Source organism: Adiantum capillus-veneris, chromosome 22 (assembly GCF_014529385.1).
Source record: "Adiantum capillus-veneris isolate H3 chromosome 22, ASM1452938v2, whole genome shotgun sequence".
NCBI lineage: Eukaryota > Viridiplantae > Streptophyta > Polypodiopsida > Polypodiales > Pteridaceae > Adiantum > Adiantum capillus-veneris.
Window position 1 is genome coordinate 85,943,017 of NC_140952.1, and position 26,480 is coordinate 85,969,496.

Sequence of the window (26,480 nt, forward strand, 5' to 3'; positions counted from 1 at the left end):
CAAGCTCTACTTGGTGTTTGGGAGACGTCGTCTCTGCAAACTTGATCTAAGCATGCATACTACTTCATTTTTGTGCACAATAAAGAAAAAGAGAGTCTTATAAGACAAAAAATTTGTTCATTTTTAACATTTTGTACATTTTCTTACTCTTGGGAAGGATTGTAAGCATTAACAAGGTTTAGGTTATCCTTTAATTGTATGCCTTGCATCCATCTAGCATCTTCAAAAGGATAATTCTTAAACTTAATAAGATATCGTTGGATAGTCTTACCGCCTCTTAATGCCTTGTCTTCATGTCGGAGAATGGACTCGGGCTGCAGCATCTCCTCTTGGTCCTCGATCTCCGGTGGGTCTTCAATAGTTGGTTCTTGAGGTGGCTCTCCTTTGTAAGGCTTTAATAGGCTCACATGGAAAGCATTGTGTATGAGCCAATGATTGGGAAACTTGAGTTGATAGGCCATCTCATTGATTGGACTAAGAATCTGGAAGGGTTCATAGTACCTTTTTGCTAGTTTAGCATAGTGCTTTTGGTGGCCCGTAGGATTCTTGCCCGTCGTGTGCCTTAATTGAGCCTTAGGAAACTTTAATAAGACCCAATCATTTTCTTTAAAGGTTTGGGCTCTTCTGTGCTTGTCAGCAGCAGCCTTTTGCCTTTGCTGTGAGATAGAGATAGCATCCTTAATCTTTTGAAAAGATTCTTGTAGGTCTCGGCTATACTCATCTGCAGCGAAGATCTTCCCATGTACCTTAAGTAGTAAGGGACTTTTTGATCTTCCCTCTATTACCTCGAAAGGTGCTTTTCCCGTGGAAGTATGTACAGTGTTATTGTAGGCATACTCCACTAAGGGTAAGTACTTCTCCCATTGGGCTCTTTGATCTACTTCCGTTACATAGGCTTTTAGTAGATTGAGAATGGTTAGGTTAGCTATTTCACTTTGGCCATCCGTTTGTGGATGATAGGCCGAAGAGAAGTTTAGCCTTGTCCCTAAATTCTCAAAGATGTTATTGTAGGCATACTCCACTAAGGGTAAGTACTTCTCCCATTGGGCTCTTTGATCTACTTCCGTTACATAGGCTTTTAGTAGATTGAGAATGGTTAGGTTAGCTATTTCACTTTGGCCATCCGTTTGTGGATGATAGGCCGAAGAGAAGTTTAGCCTTGACCCTTCCAGAAATTACTGGTCATTCTAGGATCTCTATCCCCGACACTATGGACATTGACAAGCCATGGTACTTGAAAATTTGTGAAATGAAGAGGGTTGCCATTTGATGGGCTTTGATAGTCTTTTTGACAGGCATAAAATGAGCTTGTTTACTGAACCTGTCTACTATCATCCATATTCCCGTATTCCCATGGATAGACTTAGGCAATCCAAAGATAAAATCCATGGATATGCTCTCCCATGGTGAATTAGGGATTGGCAAGGGTTGAAGCAATCCATGTTTCTTCCCTCTATCAAATTTTGTCTTTTGGCATACCACACATTTAGAAACATACTCTTGTATGTTCACTTTCATGGTAGGCCAATAGAAATATGTTTCAATTCCCTTTAAGGTAGATTGAATCCCTCTATGCCCCGCATAAGGTGGAGCATGAGATTCATACACTACTTTCTCATGTAGTGAGTTAGTAACACATAGTCTATTGTCGTAGAGAAGATAACCATCTTGTAAAGTAAATGGTTCTTCTTTCTTCCCTAATGCAAGGGCTGAAATCACATCTCTAAAATCGGGATCAATAGCATACTCATCTATCATTGAAGATAGATCATTGTGAGTTGCTATGGAAACCGCATTCACTCTCGGCCGTCTTGAGAGTGCATCAGCTACTTGATTATGCTTTCCAGCAATGTGAGCAATATGAAAATGAAATTGCGAAAGGAAATTTGCCTACCTCATTTATTTGTCAGAGAGCTTGGTCTGCGTCATGAAGTACTTAAGACTTTGGTGATCCGTTCGCAGAATGAAAGGAGTCCCCACCAAATAGTGCTTCCATGAGTCTAAGACATGTAGAACTGCAAGGAGTTCCTTTTCATATATGCCTAGGGCTTGCTCAACAGGGTCGAGTCTTCGACTCTCATAGCCTACGGCGTGCCCTTCTTGGAGAAAAACAACTCCAAGGCAATCACCGCAAGCATCACATTGAACCTCAAATGGTTTTGTGAGATCTGGTAGTGTTAGCACAGGTTAAGAGATAAGATTTTCTTTAAGCTTTTCGAAAGCATTGTTCTCCTTAGCAGACCATGTATACCTAATGCTTTTCTTTGTTAGGTCATGTAATGGTCCCTCAATTTGTGACAACTTTTCTATGAGGCGTCTATAGTATGCACACATACCTATAAAGCTTCTTAGTTCATGAAGATTCCTTGGTTTAGGCCATCCTTTTATTACCTCTAACTTTGATGGATCCATTTGGATGCCATCTTGAGAGATAGTGTGACCTAAATACTGAATCTCTTGCAAGAAAAATTCACTTTTCTTTCGATTAACATAAAGTTTATTCTCTCTTAAAACTTGAAATATTACCTGGAGGTGTTGCTTGTGTTCGTCTAATGAATTAGAGTAGATGATAATATCATCAAAGAACACTCCAGTGAAGGTTTGATGAGGCCTGAACAGCTTCTCCATCAAGCGGTTGAATGTGGCTGGTGCATCGGTCAAGCCAAAAGGCATGACAATGTATTCGTAAAGACCAAATGTGGTGCAAAATGGGGTCTTTACAATGTCTTGATCAACTATCCTTATTTGATGATAGCCACTTTTTAGGTCAATCCTACTGAAGTAGGTCGATCCTTGTAGCTTATAAAATAGGTCTTCTACCCATGGAACGGGAAACCTATTCTTGATAGTGATCCTATTTAGTGCTCTATAGTTGACACACATACGATATGTGTCGTCTTTCTTTTGCACTAATAGCACATGTGAGCAAAATGGAGATGAGATAGGCCTAACCATGCCCTTCTCAACTAACTCATGCACTTGCCGCATAATCTCCTCTTGTTGAGTTTGGCGGTGAACTTCCTGGAAGAAGTTCAATTGCATGGTCATCATTACCTCATTTAGGAGGTAGCTCACAAGGGATGTCGTCAATAAAAACATCTTGAAACCCCTTGAGAAAATTGGATAACTCTAATTCCTTTTGGTTGCTTTTATTTTCTTTTGCTAAAGCATTAGGTTTATTTTGAGAATCTTTAACAAAAATCATGTACACGGAAATAGAGCTCTTTATTGACTTATTGAAAGCTGGTGTATGTACAATGGGGATAGTGTTACCCATTTCCTTAGCATCTATATACATGTATTTTTCCCTGAACTTAAAGGAGATTCTCCTTTCAGGAAATTTAACATCGGCAGCCAGGTGGTCAAACCATGGTGCCCCTAGGATTACATCCTCATGCTTGAGAGGAGAGATAAAGAAGTCCTCTTTGTCCACATAGCCTTGGGCATGAAGCCTTAATTTCCCGATTAAGGGAGTGACTGAACCTTCTTGCCCCTTGAAGGCACTGTCTGCGGGTAGGACATCTCCCATCTCGTAGGATTGTATGCCTAGCTTGGTGGCCAACTCTATAGATATAAAATTGTGAGTAGAACTAGGGTCAAAGAGAATAAAAGCATCATGTTCTCTCACCTTTCCCCAAGCATGGCATAGAGGAGATCCTTTTTGGTGAGTTTGGTGAGTCTCCTCCTCTTGGATATCAACCAAGGAAGCTCTAGGAGGATCTTGGCGGTTGTTCTTTTGGGGACAAGCACGGTACGCATGCCCTTGTTCGCCGCACTTGAAACACCGGTTATCTTTGCGATAACGCTCAAGCTCTTCAGGAGAGAGTTTGTTCTTACCTTTGTAAACTCCCTTCTCTTTAGCTTTGTTGGAGTTTCCCTTAGGAGACTTTTGGACATTGTCCTTCCCCTTAGGCTCGTTGGAACCCTTGTTTCCCGTGGGCTTATTATTTCTTTTAGACCCCGTTTGGAAATTGATTCGAGAGGCCACCATAGTATGGTGTATTACCGCTGATATGGTACGTGGCCTTTGGGAGTTGACATACTCCGCCATTTCCTCGGTTAAGCCTGCACAAAATTGTTGCTTTTTTCTCCAAAATCCAACTTTTTGAAGACAGTGGCTTTGAGTTGTAGGTCCCAAAACTTGTCTACATATTTGTGGATGGATTCATAGGGAGAGAGCTTTAAGCTTCACCATTCGGTGAGTACTTGTCTTTGGCATCGGTGGCCAAAAACTGCTTAAAAATGGAAGCTCTTAAAGCTTTCCATGTTTGTGGAGCTTCACCGTTGGCTCGTAGGCTAGACCACCATTGCCTGGCGGACTTTTGAAAGTGCATAGCTACATGGCGTAGCTTAGAGGACTCCGTGAAGCCCTCATCTCCAAACGCCGCATCAAATTGTTGGATAAAGGCCAAGACTTTGTCCGTAGCACCAAAGGTGCCATCATAGGTAAGGAAAGAGATGCATCATCAAGAAGTAAATTCTTGAGCCCTTCATATGGATTCTCTTATTCTTCCCGAATTGGAGAGAGACTTATTTTGGGAGTCTCACAAGGAGGCTTCCTAGGTGTTCTCTTGTCATGGTGATGAGCTTGGAGAATCCCGTGAGCACGGAGCTGCCGTTGCACTTCACTTTGGAGAGATGGATTGCCCATGGCTTGTTGAAGCCTAGAAACAAGATAGTTAAGAAGCATTGAAGCATCATTAGTAGCTTGCTCATGAGCAAAATCAAAGTTATCAACATTAATTTCACTATCTTTACTATTGTCAGCCATTCTAACAACTTTTATGTGTAAATTTTTTAGGTGTACTTTGGCACTTCAAGCCCTAGTTGCTACTCCTCTTTACCCTTTTAAAAAAAGCACTCAAGCTACTATACCCGCGGCTCGAATACCATTAATTGCAAGGAATAGAAGAGAGGGTCTTTCAACACAAAAACAACACCGGCTCCTGTCAAGCTTCTAATAGCTCAATAGTGGTTAAGTCGTAGGCAATCCCCGCAGGACTCCACTATTAAGACCATAGCTCTCGACGGTGATGCCCCGTTAACTGCACGAAGGCAGGCGCACTACAAGGCTGAGACTTTGTCCGTAGCACCAAAGGTGCCATCATAGGTAAGGAAAGAGATGCTCTTCCATCCCTCTTTGAACATCTTGAGCTTGGACGACCTCTTCCATGCGGCATAGGATTTCCTATGGCCTCTTCTTTTTTATGGCCAACACTTTCTTCAGAAGGTGAATAATTTGAGGAAGGTGGAGAAGAGGGTGACCTCTTTCTCGCCTTTTTCTTGTCTTGATCTTGGTCGTCTTCACCATCACTTTCATAAGAGGAAGAGGATGAAGAAGATGGAGAAGAGGGTGTCCTCTTTCTCGCCTTTTTCTTCTCTTGATTTTTATCATCCCTCTTTGAATTATGGTGTGGAGAAGGGTGCGATGGTCTTTTCCTCTTTGGTGGTGATGGAGAGCCTTTAGCCCGCCGTCTTCGTGGATCCGTCTCCGCCGAGGTGGCCGGAGACTCACTTCTTTCTCGTTCCTTCGGTGGAGGCTCTTGAGTTCTCCTTTGGGAAGGAGATGCATTATCAAGAAGTAAATTCTTGAGCCCTTCGTAAGGATTCTCTTCTTCTTCCCCAATCGGAGAGAGACCTCTTTTGGAATTCTCACAAGGAGGCTTCCTAGGTGTTCTCTCGTCATGGTTGTGAGCTTGAAGAATCCCGTGAGCACGGAGCTGCCGTTGCACTTCACTTTGGAGAGATGGATTGCCCATGGCTTGTTGAATCCTAGAAACAAGATAGTTAACAAGCATTGGAACATCATTAGTAGCTAGCTCATTAGCAAAATCAAAGTTATCAACATTAATTTCACTCTCTTTACTATTGTCAACCATTCTAACAAATTTTAGGTGTAAACTTCCCTAGTTGCTACTCCTCTTTACTTCTTTAGAAAATGCACTCGAGCTACTGTACCCGTGTCTCGAATACCATTAATTGCAAGGAATTAAAGAGAGGGTCTTTCAACACCAAAACAGCACCGGCTCCTATCAAGCTTCTAATAGCTCAATAGTGGTTAAGCCGTAGGCAAGCCTCGTAGGACTCCACTATTAAGACCATAGCTCTTGACGGTGATGCCCCGTTAACTGCACGAATGCAGGCATACTGCAAGGCTGAAAAATCCCTATTCTACTTACTCACAGGCAATTAATAATACCAACCATTTATAGCTACCTTGAGGACCTCCCTTCTTGAGTAAGAAAAGAGAAACCTTGTGCTCTGATACCAATGTAACATTTAATGGCCTAAAAACTTGTGTGTAGAGGAAATTAGCATGAACATAGTGGGTATTTCATTAGAATAGATTCCTAATGAGAATTACAAGAGTGCGTGGGTGGAGAGAGTAACAAAAATCATAACACTAGTTAGATAGCATGTACAATGCTTTCAAAAGAGAGAGAAATTAAGCTATTGACAACAGTTGAGGACCGGATTTGCATGGAGCCCGTCCCCCCTCCAAAAGGCTTTGTATTATGGTTTCTCCCATCAAGAGAGACATTTTACAATACAATTCTTTGTGTTCCTTCAAGACTAGCTAGTGCAATGAAGATGAAAGCTTCATGCACTAAGAAAAACACTTAGCAAACACAACTTTAATTATCCCCGTTCTCAGACCCAAGACCTCACACACCTTCGAAGATGGTGAGAGCTAGCAGGGTATGAGAGTAGATTGAGAGGAAGAAGGAGTATCTTACGAGAAAGATGTACATCTCCTCACATAATCACTCATATTAGCATAGCTTAGCTTAGTAATTAGCATGGTAGAGGAGATGAGCATGCATTGAAGCTTGGCTCTTGGTTGGATTTTCATCCACATGCCAAGAGTGTGTCGATGTAGGCTTCTATCTCACAAGCTTGGAGTAGGTGATGAGCTCTCCATTAAATCTTGGGAAGAGATAGTCTTCTCTTTCTTCACACATGAGATTGTGTGAGTGTGTGTGTGATAATGCCTTGCAAAAATCAGCCCCCCCTCTCTCTCTTGGGCGAGCCCTCTTGCTATTTGCTCTTGCTTTTCCCCCATTGGACCTCCCCAAGTCAAGCCAATGGCTATTAAGCAGTATAAGTGATAGCCTTTTGACATGTGTCCCCCTTTCCCCTTTTGTGAGAGCTTAATCAATTAAACTTAATTGATTTAAATGAATTAAATCTCCATTGGACCTTTCCCCATTCTGACCAATAGGAATTAAGTAGCCCATTGGGCTGCTCAATTCCTATTGGACCCCTTCACGGGCTGTCCAATAATCATCCAGGAGACTTAATTTGCAGTGGTTCTTTTTATTAAGTGTTTTAAAATTAATTAGGCTAAATTTACTCTAGCCTAATTCTCATTGGTCCACTTCAAGGGTCATCCAATAGGAATTGAGCACACTTTGGGAGCAACTAGCTTAGGAATCTGACATGTGTCCTTCATTCCGTTTGTGTAAAGGGGGCTTGTGTGTGTGTGTGTGGCTTTCTCTCTCATCCCCTACTTGCTAGGCTTGCAAGAATTTTTTGGTCACACACAAAGCATCCAATTCCTTAAGGTTGACCTTTGGACATAACCTTTGAATTTTGGATTCTTCAAGGTAATCTTTCCATTGGACTAGATGCTCTCTTAGGGTTCTATTTCTATTGTTTCTTTCTCTAAATTCTAAGATTCTATCAAGATGAAGCTCAAGAATTCCTTGGGTGGTCATTAAAATTTGTTCATCTTCGATCTATGCTGGAGATGTATTCCTTCAATTTAATAACATGGAATACATTATGAACCTTGAGATGACAGGGTAGCTTGAGTCTATAGGCTTGACTCCCTATATTCTTTTCTATTTGATAGGGTCCAAAATATCTATAGCTAAGCTTCTTATACTTGCCCAAACATAGATTGCTCTTCTTTGGCGTTACTCTCACAAAAACTTGATCTCCATGCTTGAAGGTTCTTTGTGATTTTCTTTGATCTGCATACTTCTTTTGTTAATCTTTAACAACTTGAATGTCTTTACATATTGCCTTAGTATGAGCCTCCATGTCTTTTAGCATTTTCTTGGAAGCTTTGACTCTTATGGTTGGATCTGAGAAATTTAAAGGTGATAAAAAATTTTGACCATAAAGTGCATATAAGGACATCATTCCAATGCTTTGATGGTGGGATGCATTATATGGAAACTCCACTAGAGGTGAATATTGGATCCACTTATTAGGTTCTCTTCTGCAATATGCTCTTAGGATGTCTTCAATAACTTGATTTACACAATCAATTTGATCGTTGATCTGAGGATGGTAGGCTGTACTAAAGTCCAACTGGGTACCAATGGCTGTAAACAATGAACTCCAAAAGTTGGAAGTGAACTTAGTATCTCGGTCTCTCACCGCTTTGGAAGTCCATGAATTCAAAAAAACTTCTTTACAAAGAGTTGGGCTACATGTGAGGCAGTATAGATTGTCTTTATGGGAATGATGTGGGAAGATTTAGTTAGCATATTCATGACTACCATTACGGAATCATATCCTCCCTAAACTTTGAGTAAGCTGGATATAAAGTCCATGCTGATACAGTCCCACTTCATTTGAGGTATATCCAGAGGTTGAAGTTTCCCTGGGAGCTTTACCCTCACAACTTTAACTCTTTGGCAGATTAGGCACTAAAAAACATATCATAACACATCACCCTTCATTCCTTGCCAATAGAAGCTCTTCCTTATTAAGTTGAGACTTTTGGCATAGCCTGGATGTCCAGATGTTGGCTATCATGAGCTTCATAAAGGATAGTTTTTTGCAGATTGCATTCCCGGACACACACAATTTATGAGTTGGATGATTCCATTCATGAATTTTCAGCTTTTAAAAGGTAAAAGCTATGGGTCTTCCTTTTTGTGTAAGTACTCCACCGATTGCTATACCGCTGGCATCTGTAATCACTTCAAAGGGCTTTATGAAGTCAAGTAACTTTAAGCATGGAGCTAAGGCTACTTGCTTTTTCAAGGTCTCAAAACTCTCATGGTGTTCAAAATTCCATTTAATCGTTGTTCCCTTCTTTAAGAGATTAGCGAAAGGGGCAGAAATTGTAGCATAATCCTTGATGAAGATGCGATACTAGCATGTTATACTAAGAAATCCTCTGAGGTTCACTAACATTTTGGTGATGTGGCCAGTCCACAATATCGTTAACCTTGGTTGGATCCATTGAAATTCCATCAGTTGATACTATACAACCCACGTACTTGATCTTTGGGGATGAAAAGATACACTTGCTCTCCTTAGCACATAGCTTATGCTGGTGTAGGATCTCCAGAACTTTTTGTACATGACCCTCATGTTCTTCTTTGTCCTTTGAGTAAACTAGAATATCATAAAAAAATACAAGGACAAAATCATCTAGGTGTTCTTTGAATATATCTTGCATAAGATGATTGAAGTTTTATGGGGCATTCATGAATCCAAAACACATAACAATAAACTCATAATGTCCATAACAGGTGTTAAATTCTATCTTTTGTAATGTCTTCTTCCCTAACACAAATCTGATAGTAACCTGACCTTAGGTCTAACTTTTTGAAGACTTTATCTTCGTAAAGGCGATCTAGTAATTCATCGATGCAAGGGGATTGGGTATTTGTTCTTTATGTAACTTGGTTCAATCCTCTGTAGTCAATATAGAGTTGAAAAGTTCCATCCTTCTTCTGAAATAGAACAGGTGCTCCCCAACTTGAATTGCTGGGTTGAATATATCCTTGTTCCAATAACTGACAAAGATGTTCCTTTATGTCAATTACTTCAGGTAAGGACATTTTATAGGGTCTTTTTAACACAGGTGCACTTCTTGGAAGAACTTCAATTTCATGACTATATCCCTTGTTGGTGGTAACTCGGCGATTTTCTCACAAAATACATCAGCAAACTCACTCAACCATGGGTTTTTATTTTTTCTTTCTCAGGGTCCACTTTGTTAAGCTTTACTATGTAGATTTGTTGTCCTAATTTTCTATGGATTTTAGGAGTCGACTAGCTTTAACTAAATGAACCTTTGTTCCCCTCTTTCCTTGGATTAAAGATTTCCCCCTAATTTTATCCTAAAAAATTACCTTTCCTTCTGAACACATGATGCTGGCTTTTTTTGCTACTAACCAATCCATTCCCAATATCATGGCGTATATCCTAATTGGTAAGGTTCTAAACAATGCAGAAGTGGGTCTTTCCCCTAATTCAAAATCTAGGACTCCCACCATGTGTCTAGATATAATTGATTTCCCGTTTTTCATTTCAACTATCATAGGGTTGGTTGGATGCTGGGATAGCCTTAATTTTTGCATGCATTTAGGGGACAAAAATGAATGCGTGCTTCCACAATCGATGAGCAATGAAAATATTTACCTTGGTGGTTGGTCGATGTTTGAATAACTGTAAATTATTCCTCAGCCTGGGATTATCAATAGCACCATGGAGGGTCGCTCTTTCCATTTCTTCCTCCAATATGGGCTCTATTCTTACCGCACAAGCATGCCCTTGAATATGTATTCCTTTGCCATAAGCTCTAGCAATTCGACCGCGACCTCTTCCATGTTTGTATGCACGTTCTCCACTTTTTTCTCCCTGATGATTCCCACCAAGTCTAGCTTCAGCTGCTGCATTAAATGCTACACAAGGACACTATCACCTATAATGCCCTATTTCATTGCACTCAAAACATCGGATCTCTCTTTATCCTTAGGTTATTGTAGGTGTTGCATAACCTAGGGTCTTCTTCCTTGGAATCTGGCTGGATTAGTTCTTCTCTGGGTCTCATTGATTTGTCTCACAGGGAAAGCATGAACTAAGACAATAATCTAACGTTGTAATTCTCACCTTCCAAAAGAGAGAAAGCCCAAATGCCTTTTTGCCCATATTTTTCAGAGGCACATACAATTGGGACTTCTCAATTCTTGGCACAATGAGTCTCTAGTTTTGCTTCTTCTATTAATGAGGAGTAGAGAGTTTCTTGACTAATTGGGACTACCCATCCTTGACTGGCAACCTGAGCCAGTCCCCACTTTCCACCCAACACTCACACTTTTTGCTTGTTTTCTAATTACTACTACCACATGATTGCTCATACACAAAATTCCTTTTAAAGGGTTCCCATCACAAATTTGTTAAAACAACCATTCAAGCATTATCAAAGCGGCACCAAAAAAATCTTTCCTAGAAGAAAAACAACATACGACCCTTCTTCATTAAAATATCCAAACCCCAAGAGTTCACTCCTCTTGGCGAGAGTTTATAGCTCCTGGTGTCTTTAGTTGCCCATACAACTAAATTGTCCTGCAATCTGGGCACAAACCCATAGAGATTGACTTGCAACCTGGGCAAAAATCCGCAAGTAATATTGTGCATTTTGGTCACAAACCCGCAAGATATGTGCACCCATATGCACTACTTTAGTGTTCACTTTGCTAAGACCTCCTCCCTGGATATCAAAGAGAGTTTTGACTATATCGGTATAGGATTTTTGAATGAAGAAGGTTTGCAAGTTTTTCTGCTAGGCAAACATTTCTTTCCTACTTCAAACAATCCTTCCATATTAACACAACTTAAAAAAATAACAAGTTCAATTGATGCAGTTTTAAATTGGGACTGACCCATTGTTTAGGTGGTTTTCTCCTTCCTAATTACTTATGATGAATTGAAAAAAAAAAATCTCCTACATGTTCATAAGGAATAACATCACTTCGTGGGATAAGTGACACATCCTTATTCATCACGGCCTTTCCTTTGCCTTTACCATCATTTTTTCTGGCTTCGTGATCGTGTGATCCACCATAAAGAGTTCTCTTGGGTTCCATTCCCATTACTAGATACTTAACTTAACTTGAGGAGTTTTAAGCTAAAGTATAAGAATCCAACGGAAGTAGGGTAAATGATTACCAGTTTTTTCATTCTAGAACATATAGTGTTATTCCACACATCAAGCCAAAAACAGGTTCTTGCTTAATCTTTCCAAAATCTTATGATAAACATGCGTTATAACCCATACACTAATCACATAATCACATGATTAATCACTTATATGTACTTGCAAGAATAATACATTGTTTTAGTTGGATTAAATTCTTCAATATGATTAACTAATTCATGCAAGCATCTAGGTTGCATTGATGAAGAATTATGCATGCAATCATCACAATTGATTATACAAGCATCCATTGATGAAGAATTGTGCATGCAATCACCACAATTGATTATGCAAAGCAGTGAGACCTTCATTACTTTGTAGTGTAGAGAAATTACCATAAAGTAGGTATAATATTAGATTGTCAATTTCCAATTGAGGATAGGTAAATAAGAGTATAGCATTTGATAATAGAGTAGCAATTGGAAAGGATTCCAATTGAATAATTATATGGTAGTAATTGGAAAGGATTCCAATTGAATGATAATAAATGGAAACAATTGGAAATTATTCAATTGAAAGAAGAGATTGATAATAGCTTGATTAAACAATAGATTTAAATTAACCAAATGTGCTTTGGAGTTATTGATCTCTCAAAGCTTTGATGTAGAAACCACCAAGTTAATTGCCACAACAACAAAGCTCCCTTCTCCCAAGTGTGTTCAAGTGTGTATAAAATTGAGTGTGAATGCCCTTTATATAGACTTTTGGGGTTTCTTGATGGCCAAGGCTTGCCCATACCTCCCTTGCTCGCCCCCTCTGGCCAAAAGACGAAGTAGAGGTGTCACAATCCTTTCACTAATAACCACTAGAGGTGTCCCCTTTTACCCAATTGAGTGATACACCTATGTACTTACCCATGCTTAGAGTAACATACCATAAGAGATGGTCTATGTCCATGGGTCATTTATGGACATACATACACATACACATACATACACATGCACATACATGCCCATGAACATGCATACATATGCATACCTTAGACTTAGGATTTAATCTATTAACACTAGGATGAGATTTAATTGTCTAAAGTGAGCTTGGCTTATCAGAATTTAATTTTGAAAGTTTCACTGAAAAACAATCTTGAGGATGATAAACTAAGGTGTCGAATGCACACACTTGCTATATTTAGCAATTTTCGGGACATACAACTATTTTTATGTAAATTCAAGACGGGGTAGATTTTGACGAGACGATCGCGTCTAGGTGGTTGCAAGCATCTCAAAAATTTCTATTTTTGGACGAGAATGACTAAAAAGTAAAAATTTTATTTTTGAAAATCTTACAACAATAAATTTATAATTAGCTCATCAAAGGTGGAAAAACTGCCAAAAATAATAACTTTTTGTATAGGGCTAGAATGTTCTGATATGTATTCCTTTACATGGGAATCCCCTCTCCAAGGGTGGAAGAGACCTTACTGATACATATTTTTTATTACCTGCAACTAGACTAAAAAATTTACGAAAACAAACACATAAAGCTTAGGGTACTCCTCCTTGAGATAATGAACAGGGATAGAAAACATCATTGAGGAATTCATATTACAACGTTATTGCACGCGCCTCCACCTCACAACCCACTACGATAAGTTCAAAGGAGACAAATGCACTCAAAGAAAAACTAGAGCAAGAGAAGTTGAAAAGGCAACTTCTGATGATAGGCAGGTTTGTGAGAAATATACCAAAAGAGAAACAAAATCAAGGAACTATAGGAGTAGCTAGCCAAGGCCAAGGTGGACATAGCGACACAAGCCAAGATGCAAATAAAGGAGCTAAAAGCTAAAGTGGTGGATTTGGGTGGTACTTCTCAAACACAGACACATGTACCAATCACTTAAATACATCATATTGAGTTCAAAAGTGCTGACCAACTATGATTGAACCTACCAAGCACATCATCCATGGGAGGAATTCAAGAGTTTGAAAAAGAAAAGCAATCGGTGGATATGAGAGATGAGCTTTGATAATGGATTGCACTTATACTAGTAGGAGTACACAAAGAATACATGCTTTATGAGCTCACGGTTTTAGAATCCGTGGCTCTACCAATGATCAAACTAGATGAGAATATCATTATATTTGTCCAAGAGATGCTTGCTTTACCCCTGTTAGCAGTAAGCTAACAAGGACACCATTTTTCGGAGTTCTCTTTGTAAAACATTTATTATTTTGATGAATCGGGAATATTGTAACTCCTACTTTCTCGGATAAACTCTGTAATTAATGAGCTGGGGTTACAAGATTCCAGATTGTATCAGCCAGTCATCACCCAGCTTTGGTAGAACTCCAGATTATTAGTTTTGACCACCCAAAAACCTTGGCTATTGTATAAAAGCCAATTTTTGTAAGTTTTATATAAGTTTTGGATAAGAAATACACAGCGTGAGCTAACGGCGCTCACTTCTCTTCTTGTGCTTCCTACTCCCTCTCCGGTTGTCACCTTGCTATTGCATTTGTTGCATTGCAACCGCAGGTAAGAGCTCTATGCGTTGACATAAGCCATTCGCAGTATTTCGTAGCTTTTGGCATCGCCGATCCGTGGCCTAATTTCATCATAACTAGGAATTTACACTTTTAAATCGAAAACTAAGCATAGGCGGGGTGTTGGGGCATCATTGCTAAGCATTTAGATGCATTCTGGGTCAAAAACGACTAGGTCAAAAATCCACTGCTGTTAATAATCGCAAGTATGGAGCTTGACCTAAAGTGGGGTTTGAGACCATAGGCATGTGTGCTTAGGTCTTATAAACTTGTCCTAGAAGTTTCATTACGTGTGGATGTCGTTTGATGCTGTAACGGATGTGAGTTGCTTGTCGATGAGCGATTGGCTTTTGGTGATTTCAGTCACTTGAGTGTAGCTTGAGTTAGATGCGAGTTGTTAGTTGTTTTCCTAGAGATTGAAAACCTCTTGTAGCCTCTATGCACTAGTCGAGTCAGCTTCGTCCCATGGTTTGACAAATTAATCGCGGTTATCGCTAATATTGCACAATAAGATAGGATCGTGAGGTTAGACATGCGTCCCACATTTGGCACCGCTGTCGGGGATCGAAGAGACCTAAACTAGGGAAAAACACGAGCGTCTTGTGTAGTTGTCCTTTAACTTCCTCTAGGTTCGCCTAGAGTTCAAAACTTTTTTTAAAAACCGCATAGCTTAAGATTGTCGTCTTTTGCTGTGTAGAGGTAGCTTGGAAGTAATCGTACTTGCTGAGTACCTTTAGGACTATAGGATTGTATATTTAGATTAGGATTTGGAGTATGATTGGTAGACGAGACAAGTCTTAAGATCAAGGCTCTGAAAAACATAAAAAACACAAGAAAACGAGTGTTTTGTGGACACTTTCCACAACCCCATTGCATGAGAATCTAGGAGTAGGGTAAGTAGGATCCGAGGTGGATTTCAGATTATTGCTCTCTCTGAAAGAATTAAGTGTGAGTTGTTATTGGAAGTTGCAGAATTTCAGGTCTACGGTTAGAAATAGCTCGAAAAGACTCGAATCCACTCAATCCAACTGGAGAGTAAGCCTAAGAGTTGTTTGAACCAGTGGGTAAGCTCAAAGACACTTCGAGGTAAAAAAATTCAAGAGTTGGCCAAAACTCAGATTATTTACTTTTTCTTGACATTTTAGGACAAATTAAGTTTTGACTTGATTCATAGGCTTAAAATACATCATATAAAGACTGTCCTTGAGAAAATTGCAAAAAGGTGTTTATTTCAAGCCTAAAGTTAATAATCGTGATTATTAACTTTCTGCTCTAAATTAGCCAAGGTTCATACCATTGACTGATTGCATGTGTACAAAAAACTTTTGTAAAGGCCCAAGAGATTTGGATCACTAAACTGGCAAAAAACTAAAGTTTGTACTAACTTTTTGAATCTTGAGTATAAATTGGGAAAAAATTTATCCAAACGTGTTGAAATTTGATTCATAGGCTTATGTTGATGTGATAAACATGTGTACATGTTCAATTGACCAAAAATTTGTAAAAATTTGTCAGAAGTAAATAATCATGATTATTTACATCTACCCTATTTTTCAACTTTTTTGACCAAGTCAGCATACCACTAGTTTCACCATGTTGTAATAAGCTCACAAACCAAATTAGTAAGATTTGGACCACTGGAGTGAAATTTGTGGCTAAAATTGCAAAGTTAGTCTGCGGACAGATAATTGATGACTATTTGACCAAAAAGTGTCCAAACTTGATGAAAATTGGCTAGTGACCTTAGCTTAAGGTGCTTAGCAGATCTGTGTCAAAGTTGGGGCAAAAACTTGCAAAAAGCTACCTGGAGTAAATAATCACGATTATTTACATCTGCTTCAAAACTTGATGATTTTGCAAATTTGAGTACACCACAAGGTCAAGCACATCAAGTAGACCCCACAATCAATTTTGGTGAAATTTGGATCCCAAAAGTAAGACTCAAGCCAGATTCTCAAAATCAGAGTCTGCGGACACCAAACAATTGATAAACTTGATCAAATTTTGTCCAAACTTGTCCAGGGACTCTAACAAGTTGTGTACTTGCCAAACCAATAAAAAAAAGTGCAAAAAACTCACAAAAGTAAATAATTGTGATTGTTTACTTTTGCTATCCAGAGACATCAAATTTGACTTTTGAACTCATACAGTGATAGACAAATATAATATAAAGTCTAAGGGCAATTTTGGGTTCAATCGGATCAAAATTGATACATGTACACTTAGTTTTCAGGTTGTAGATCAACCTTTGATTTTTGCTAAAGTCGAATTTGAAAGTCAAATTTTGACCCTCATAGCTCGAATTGAAGTGATACACAGAGACCAATCCGGAGAATAACAAAAACTCTACTGTCTTTATAAAAGAATAGCTAACTTGATCCAATTTGTACAGGAATCAGGTTGTAGACGAGGAATCAGTGGCTTGACAAAAAGTTGCGATTGAATCAAGTGGAAATTGACGACAAGTAAATCCAAAGGTGAGTACTCTATCCAGGGCTTCATAAGTCTATATGAACCTTAGATCTGGTCGTGTACTAGGAAATCGGGGCATACTCGGAGAAACCTCCAGTAGAGTATCTACCGAAGAAAGCGTGAATCAAGGCAATTCCTTGCACGCAATTCGTAAAGAAGTCTCAGACACTTTTTCAGATTCAACATCTAAAATGTCTTCTTACGCGACTCACTCGGAAACCGAAACGACAGTGCGCTATAAGCATATACTATCTTTTTACAAGACTAACCGTCATGGAGCCCAGGTTTACTTGGACCCTAATGAGGAGTATGCTATTCACATTGATGACCATGGTATTGAGTTTGAAGAAGAGGTTAGGGTAAACAAACAAGGAAAAATGTACATGGATCAAAATGGAACTCAGTATTTACAGGTCGAAAACCCTGACGTGATAGACAAATGGGGGTTAGAAGTAAACACCATAATCTTAGACATGTCAGCAAAAGAAGGACCACCAACTTTAGAATTCGAGGGATACAATCAAGTAGACTTGAAGCCTTTGAAACGGCTTAGTACGGATAATCCTAGGATCGGCATCTATTGTTGGGAAGATAGAAACATAAAAGATCTTCTGTGGACTTCTCATGCCAAACCAGGACATTAACGGCCATGAAGATCATCTATATCTTCAAGATCAAAGATAAGGGATCAACAGACCTACCAACCTACCTGTTTATGGATTATTATAACAACAACTTTGTTATGATGACTCCTGAGGAGGTAGAACAAACCAAATACAAAGGGTATTCCATCCGGGATTGGATATTGGGGCAAGGACCATAAACAATTCTAAGAGATGAACACCGTGAGAGATCATCCAAGAGTAATGTGAAGAAACCAGAAACCACCTCATCATGTAGAAAACCGGGTGACACTAAGGCCAGTATAGGGCTACATGAGTCACTATTTACAACAGACTGGTTTGAAGGACTCGGAACAGGACCAACTCCCAGTAGACCTGGAGTTGAACCAAACAGACGCGTCAGACCAACTGATTTTCAGAAATGGGTCAAAAAATATAGTGGATCAGGGGATCCATACGACCACTTAGCAAGCTTTAAGCAAGTGCTGAGAGCATAGCGTATATTCGATTTTCATACTCAATTCGAGGGGTTTGGAATGACATGAGAAGGAAAAGCTTTGACATGGTTCCAAAACATTCCACCAAGGTCAATCATGGACTTGAACACATTAGCTCAAGGATTTGTAGCTGCTTGTTCCAAAACTGGGATCAAACATAATACAGTAGCTCAAATCTACAGCTTTAAACAGAAACATGGTGAGTCTGTTAGGGATTGTGCAACTCGAATGAAACAATACATTGCGAGATGCCCAGAGATGGAGATACCTGTAGAAGAAAGACTTGCATCTTTGTTTCTGGAGGGACTGCTAAACAAAAAACTTCATGCTATACTCTATAGTAAAAAGCATATAACCCTAGAAGCGTGTGTGTCTGATGCTATTGACCTAGGAGACAATTGTGAGATTTTTAACGAAGAAGATGTCCCTAAGGATAACCAAAGCGAGAAGACAACATCCACAAAACCAACACAAGTGGGAACAACTACTGCGGCACCACTCTCAGCCATAGAAGATTTGCTAAAAGGATAAACGACATGATGAACAACATGCAGAAAGAACCTATGAGAGGACCAGGATAAGGGATACCTCCACAGGGACAACCAATTAGGCCACAAAAATGGTATGAAATTGAGGGTAGATGGACCAACCATGAGACCCACGACTGCTACTTCAAACCAAAGTATGATGGGAATGTTCAGTACGTGCCCATGAACCCACAAGGACAACCCATGTACAGATATCAGCCTAATATGGCCCAAGATCAAAGACCACCAATGAGTATGGAAAGGCCTCAACTTGTGTTGGGACAACAACCTCCATCCCCAGGACATAATGAAGTGCCTGTAAAGTACATGCACTTTGAAGGAGTCATAGATGAACAAGCATTAGTGCCCGTTACACCCTATGCAGAGCCTAGTCCATCTACAATAACGGTAGAAGGAGATTGGTATAATCCACATCAACCACCAATGGAAGAAACAGTGACTTATGCTCCACTAGAGCTAGCACCCATGTATTATGTAGCTAATCAAGGTATCAGACCTCCCATGGGAAGACCCATGATGAGGAAACTGTCATAACTGTGGTGCTGATGACCATTGGAAAAACGCATGTCCAGAGCCTGACAAAAACCTCAAACCAATTGAAGCTTATTGCATACAATGTTGCAAAAAGGGAGGACACTTTCCAGAAGATTGTCATAAAAATCCTTTGAACAAGGGTAAAACCGTATTAAACGTAGTCCAAGTGATACCTAGTAGCTCATCAGAGGGTGAACTGATTGTTCCAATCAAGGTAATCACTAGAGCCCAGGCAAAGAAAAAGAAACACAACTCCTCTAATGATTCGGAGAACACGAAACTCTCTTCTCAAAGAATCAAAAGGATCAGAAGCAAAAGATATGAGATGAGAAAACAAAAACAACGGGTTGAAATCAAAGAGAAAGCAAAGAAGCTAGCCCATGACAAGTTGAAAGAAATTGGTAGTGAATTCAAGGAAACAACCGTGAAATCTGGAGGATCCATTCTGGTTGATAAAATTTTGAGCCTATTAATGCCGCCTTGGAAGCCTACCAAGAAGGACTTAAAGCAAGCCATCATATGGGGAAGACCTTTCATGCGACAGGTACAAATTATCCAAGATTGGGAAAACAATTATCTATACTTGAAGCAAGTGGGATCTATAACAAGAGTAAATCTAAAAGATCACACTTATAGAGATGTCTTGAAAACACCCATCCAAGAGTTCGATTTAGTCTCTTCGGCTGAAACTAAACTCCCATCTTGGTTAAACAAAGCACTCCTATTTTGATGTGTGGGGCTTTAGAAGACGGAAGCTTAAGACGAGAAGAATGTATCCTTGAAAGGGACTGCACAGACGAAGCCTATGTACCTGAACCCTTTCCAGAACATTTATTTGAGCCATTTGAGTGGACTCAAATTTTAGCAACAATGGATGTATGTGTGAATACGTCTATGTCTACTCAATTTTGCAATGAGGATGGCTACGTCATAATTACCATCCAAATGATTTCAATCCTCAACATTGAAAATAAAGATGAGGAACCCAAGGAGTTAATGAAAGCTCAACAAGTCTTTTCAGACCTCTATTACGATGCAACTAATGAGTTAGATGAACACTCAGCTACCTCAGAAGATTTGGGGTTAGAAAAAGAGCATATGAGAGCTAAGTTACTCTTAAAAGGAGGGAAGGAAATTTTTTTTGACTTTCCAAACCAAAAATCAAGAAGACAAAAATGGTATAGACAAAAAAGAGACACGAAAATTGTGAAAACACGACCTATGCCATCAGTCTCCAGTAAAATATAATTTTTGATGCAGATAGATGCTAATGATTGTGTCCAGGACAAAATAACTGGCAGATATCCTTCAAACAAAACCTCAGAAATATCGCAGACATCGAGGGAAACAAGGAAGGGTACTCAAGAGAAATCACAGGATAAGAAACCACTCATGACGAGAGTCGAGCAGAAAAAGAAATATCAAGAGTTGAAAAAAGCTCTAAAGGATATATACACAACCAAAATGGAAACCACGGAAGAGGATGGTAAGGATGTAATGCATGTTCCATCCCATTACAAAAAGTATACCCTCCAAGATCGGATAATCATAGTTGAACAATCTGTTAGGGAACTTCGAAAACAAGGTGAATCTTACGAAGGGCTTGAAAAAGCTAAAAGGGTAGACTTGGTTGAACCAGGAGAAGAGCCTAGACGTGCTTACATTGCGAATGACCTAACAGAAGAAGAAGAAGAAAATCTTTTGCTGAGCTTGTTAAAGGAATACCGAGAAATCTTTGCTTGGTCTTACAAGAATCTCAAGGGTGTTGATTCAGAAATCTATCAACATACCATACCCATGAGAGATGACGCGAAACCAAGTAGACAAAGACCATACAAGTATAACAAAACATTTTCCAGGAAGATTAAAAAAGAGATTGAAAAACTAAAGGAAGCCCAATTCATAAATTGAACACACAGATTGGGTCTCTCCAATTGTGGTCGTACCTAAGAAGAGTGGAAAATTACGAGTGTGTGTTAATTTCAAAAAGGTGAATGCAGCTACCATTAGAGACAACTTTCCTCTTCGATAACTGAGCATGTATTAGAATGAGTTGCAACAAAATAAGCTTACAGATTCTTAGACGGCTTTTCGGGACACAATCAACTTTTGGTTGACCCAAAAGATTAGCACAAAACTGCTTTTGCAACAGAATGGGGTATATTTGCCTATCGGGTTATGCCGTTTGGGTTAACTAATGCTCCAGTCACATTTCAAACGCTGATGAGACATGCTTTCAAAGAATATCTTAGGAAATTCTTAGAAGTATATATGGATGATCTATGCGTACATTCATCAATCCAGGTTGATCATTTTGAACACCTCAAAAAGGTATTCGAAAAATGTAGACTTTATAGGATTTGCTTAAATCCTGAAAAGTGCACATTCATGGGAAGACAAGAAAAAATTCTTGGACATATAATGTCTAAAAATGGCATAGCTACTGATATTGAGAAGATTCATGTCATTGTTGATTTGCATAGACCAACAATAGTCAAGGGGGTATAAGCCTTCATGGGACATTGTGGATATTATCGACGGATCATCTACATGTGCGCTATAATTGCAAAACCCATGTATATCTTGATTACGCACTTTGAATGAACCAAGGCCTATGAAGAATCCTTCATGAAGCTTAAGAAAGCTCTCACCTCAACTCTAATATTGAAAGCACCAGATTGGGATAAGGTATTCCACATACATGTAGATGCTTCTAGTTTTGATATCGGTTGTATACCAGCTCAACCAGGTGATGGGAAAATTGACTTTCCTATTTCTTATGCTAGCCAACAATTGAACATGGAAGAAAAGAATTACACCACCACTGAAAGAGAAGGACTATGAATGATCTATGCCGTTAACAAGTATAGACATTACCTATTAGCCAACAAGTTTGTGTTCTTTGTGGACCACCAAGCTTTGTTGTACTTGGTCAACAAGCCATGCAACATAGGGAGAATAGTGAGATGGTTCATCATTCTTGTCGAAATCGATCTCACTATGGCTGTAAAGAAAGGCACTAGACATTGAGGCGGTCCGGGGCGGGCAACAAGAGAGGCGACCTCTAAACACCCCTCAAGGCTCCCGTGCTGCTCAATTGGGGCTGGGGCAACCACAAGCACAACACAACAACAAACCCACAACCAAACCCAAACAAGATAGGGGCACCACCTAGTTATGGTATGCGAACTAGGACGCAAGAGAGATTTTGGCACAACCAAGAAGATGCACCACACAACACACACAAGCAACCTCACACCAAGACACACATGAAATGGACCAGAGAGAGCTAGAGCAAAGGGAAGAGAGAGAGGAAAGGATCTTGCGTAATACCTTATTTGTGACTTGCAAATGGAGATGGTTCGTTATGATGCTATCGTAGAACTTGTACAAAAATCACTCAATGCTTAGTGATTGCTAATCATTGCCAAAACACACACACACACTGTCTTAGGGTGTGGGAGACCTCTCACCACAATACCCTCTTACAATGGACACAAAACTGGCAATGAAAAACACACTAAAACACTTTCTAAAATCAAGATCAACCGATAAAACTCAAAATACACAAGTCACCTTGAATTCACCAAACCGTATTGCACAAATGGAAGGACGAAGATTTAAACGTCGAATCACGCCTTTGATGCACCAAACCTCAATTTATTGATGATGAAGGAGCATGTACAATAGTGGTTTTGAGATTTATGGAACTCGCACTCTCTCACTTGCAATGTGTAGCTTGAAGTCTTCTCTCACACCAAGAGTGAAGCTCACAAGTGGTTGCTACACCTAAGTCTCTCTTCACGCATAGAGTGTTGGGGTGCTATGTGAGATGTTGGAGGTTGTTTTACAAGAAGGAGACGGGCCTATTTATAGGTTGGAGACCCCTCATTAAGATTATTGGAAATCCTAATTTACAAGCTAACAAATCAGGATAATGATTTTTTTGAATATCAAAACATTGCGGGCCTTCTTTGTCTGCTTGAGTCATGGGTGTGGGCTCAAAAGAGAGCATTATTGATGGTAGATAAGGTGAAAGTAAGTTTTAAGGAAGGGAGAGAGAGAGAGAGAGAGAGAGAGAGAGAGAGAGAGAGAGAGAGAGAGAGAGTTACTATACATGTCTTGAGGTGAGGTGTCTTTTATGGTTAGGTCAATGCTATTTTGTGTTAGTATGTTAGTCGTTAGTAATCACTAGAAAGTTAATGTTACATTTACAATGGGTAGAGTGAGTTGATTTGATGAAGGAAGAGGGGTGAATTAAAAGAGAATCATTGAGATGGTGAAGCTTTGAAGAAGCTTAAACTCACCCTTGTGTAGATTGTGGAAAAAATGACCGCTGGTCTTCTTCTTCTTCTTCGCTTCTTTACGCCGCCGCCACGGTTGACCACCACGATGAAAAGAGGATTTGTTGATGAAAAATCCTCAATTTGCAGAAGTTATCATGGTTAAGATGCTGAATTTTAGATATTTTAGGAGAGGTAAATGAAATTGTAACATAGAAGCAATAGAGAGAGACATGGAGAGGGTGTATGTATGTAGAGGTTCATAAAAGAACTATAGGGATGAGAGAGAAGGGTAATGGTGAAGAGGGTGGGAGAAGCCATGGAAATTGCAGGTTTGAGTGAGGGAAGGAGAGGGAGGGATGTGTAAGAGTGAGTAGGTGTGTGGAAGGGTGAGAGAAGACTAAGGGCTACTTGTGAGAAAAGTGGGCAGATTGGGGTCCACTCAAAAAATCATAGCTCACCGCTGGTAGCTCCAAAAAGCATGAAAAACTTTGAGGTGATTATTCAGAGTGTGGGCTACATTTTCTCTTTTGACCACCGCTCCAAATTCGGAGTGGAGATAGGTGCCAAAATTCTCACCAAAAAGCCTGTTTTTTATGCTTGCAAAAGTCTTTTAGTGGCCCCCTCCTTTGTTGAATTTGTACAATGCATCCAAGAGTGAGCTCCTCCTTTGTCATATTATAATACAAAGCATTCAAGTCACCCTTGACCCATGCATGGAGGAGGATTATTGGTGAAATAAGAAATATATACATGGTGGGACTAGTGTATGGACTATTCATGGACTTTAGCTCAATGAGCACATGGTGTTAGAATAATAAGTAAAAATAATAATAAAAATATGGAGGAGTTATGGATATGGAAAGATATTGGAATCATATGATATGGTCCCTCCTTGAATTATTTTGGGTGAAAGAGGAAAAGGTATGCAAGTAAATAATATAATAAAAGTAACCAATGAGTAGAAATCAATTTTTTGTTTTCACGAGGGTGAGGGTGAAAATGTGGGAGTGATTTGTATAAAAGAAAAATATGAGGTTAGAGTATGTACATATTGGCAAAAAATATAATTATGGTGTAAGAGGATGAAAGAAGGTGTACATAGGTTTAATAAAACACACACCTAAGTAGAAATATTTAAATAAAATACCAAAATAATTATAAAAAATCCCTATATTTAAGCCATATATACAATGAAATATTTACACACAAAGAGGCTATAATATACTTTTATTTTTTTTATTTTTTTTTATTTTTATTTTTTGGCTCACCTAGCCCAGTGACTAGCTAGCTGAGGGTTTTTAAGAAAATATGGGGAAAGTTTCCTAACTCACACACGCCTATATATAGTGAAATGGTAGGGATAGCCACAGTGTTTGGGTGATTTTGGTAGGGTGAGGTAACTCACTATGGCAATTACAGAGAGCCGAAAAACGGCTATCAACATCAACAAGCAGATCATTTGTCAAGGATTGTTTCAGGGGAATCACCTAAAGGGCTAGACGATGATTTACCAGATCCCTATTTGTTCTCCCTAGAAATGATACCTAGATGGTCGGAAAACATTGTGTCATTAATGAAAATAGCTCAAGTGGATTCACAAATACCACTTCCAATCACAATCGGATTAATTGAGCAATCGGCTATGTATCAATTACTAGTTAGAAGGCTATACAAAAGAAATCGGGACGGAGTATTGCTCTTATGCATTAACCCTAAAGAAAAAGAATAGTACCTAAGTCAAGCACATGTTACCATAGTAGGACTTCACTTTGCGGAAGACCAAACTATGCAACAAATCTTGAGACTTAGAGTATTTTGGCCGACTATGAGGAGAAATGTTAGATCTTTTGTAAAGGATTTCCCTCAATGTCAAAAACAAACTTCCATTCCTCATGTAACCTTGTTTCAAATGTCACCTGTTCCTAAGTGGAGTAATTATTTGGTTAATTACTTATCGAGCCAAACATTTCCTGAGGATATGAGTACACGCCATCAAAAAGCAATTGAAACTAAAGCAAGAGACTATGCTCTTATTGGGAACCAATTGTATCGGAGAGGTAAAGATCAACATTTGCGTCTTTGTGCAAATGAAAATGAGTATATTCCGACTATAGAACAAGCACATGCTAGATTAGCTAGAGGTCACTTTTCTAGTGAGACCATGGCAATAGCAATATTGATGGCAGGTATATGGTGGCCAACATTTTTTGCAGATGCCAAAGAATATGTTCGAAGATGTGATGCTTGTCAACGAGCAAAAATGCCAACATGAGTAGATAGAATGCCCTTAAGACCAATGATGGGGGCTAGAGCTTTCGAAAAATGGGGTATAGATTTTGTTGGACCAATACAGCCACCTGCTTATAGAACCCAAGCTCAATATATCATTGTAGCTATGGACTATTTGACCAAGTGGGCCGGGGCTTAAGCAAGTCAAAAGAATGATGCCAGAACCACTGCTCCATTTTTATATGAGTATGTATTCACGAGATATGGACTACCAATAGAGATTGTCAGTGATCAGGGAGCTCAGGTAATAGAGTATTTGCTTAATGAATTTATGGTCATCCATAACAAATCAGCTCCCTATCACCCACAAGCTAACGGACAAGCTGAGCATACGAATAAAATTCTTAGCTTGGGTGCTGACTAATGTGGTTAGTTCAGGAAGGACGGACTGGGAAATGAATCTCCATGCTGCTCTATGGGCTTATCAAGTTTCATTCAAAACAGCTCTAAATGCTACACCCTTTAACCTTGTTTATGGTCTTGATGCCATACTGCCAATAGAATTTCTATTGTCGACATTAAGAGTAGCACAAAATCTTGAGTGGACTCAACATCAATTGTCAAAAAGACTTGAAGATTTGGAAAAGCTAGACGAGAAAAGGCTAACTGTTGTAGCTCATATCTATGCACAAAAGCGGAAACAAAAACAATTTTTTGATTCCCACTTAATCACAAAGACCTTCAAGAAAGGGAACTTAGTTCTAGTCTATTTTCTTAAGCAACACATTCCCAAGTTTAAGAAAAAGGGAAACAGACCATTTATCATTGAAGATGTATCTCCAAGTGGAGCAGTAAAATTCT